This window comes from Berghia stephanieae, chromosome 9, assembly GCF_034508935.2.
Source record: "Berghia stephanieae isolate SIO BIC M18660-M18661 chromosome 9, UCSD_Bste_1.3, whole genome shotgun sequence".
Taxonomy (NCBI): Eukaryota; Metazoa; Mollusca; class Gastropoda; order Nudibranchia; family Aeolidiidae; genus Berghia; species Berghia stephanieae.
The window spans coordinates 28,508,353-28,508,858 of record NC_088368.1 but is presented as its reverse complement, the minus strand read 5'-3'; positions in this window follow the sequence as shown (position 1 = coordinate 28,508,858).

The window sequence follows — 506 nt, the reverse complement described above, 5'->3', positions numbered from 1 at the left end:
TCAGATTATAAACGTCTAAGTTCTATTTATCAAGCGGTAGAATAGTGGGTATTTTACTTAGACACATACTATCGATATTAAAACCAGTGTAGTTAACAAATCAGTATCATTGTTTACATTATGAAGACTGTCCGAGAGGCGTGATTATCTACATGTCTATTGTCGCCTGTCCGATCATTATCAAACTTAGTCTCGCTTGACTGCTTCATTTGACAAAGACATGCTACCGACTCGGCCATCAAGGTTTACATTCCCGCACCTGAAGTTCTCGTACCATACCCGGATGGTTTGGTTGGCATCGTAAGCATTTTACCGGGAAAATCTATTTAAATTTCTTTGTTCCATTTAAGTGGAAATCACTATCAGGGAATGGCAGACACTGTGCAGAGCATATTTCTTATCATGCTGACGTTTGTGTGCACTCATTCGTATCGTGATAAATATATATGGCGATCAAAAGATAAAGCGGCGTATCTTAACATTAGAAAAGAAAACAACATAGAATT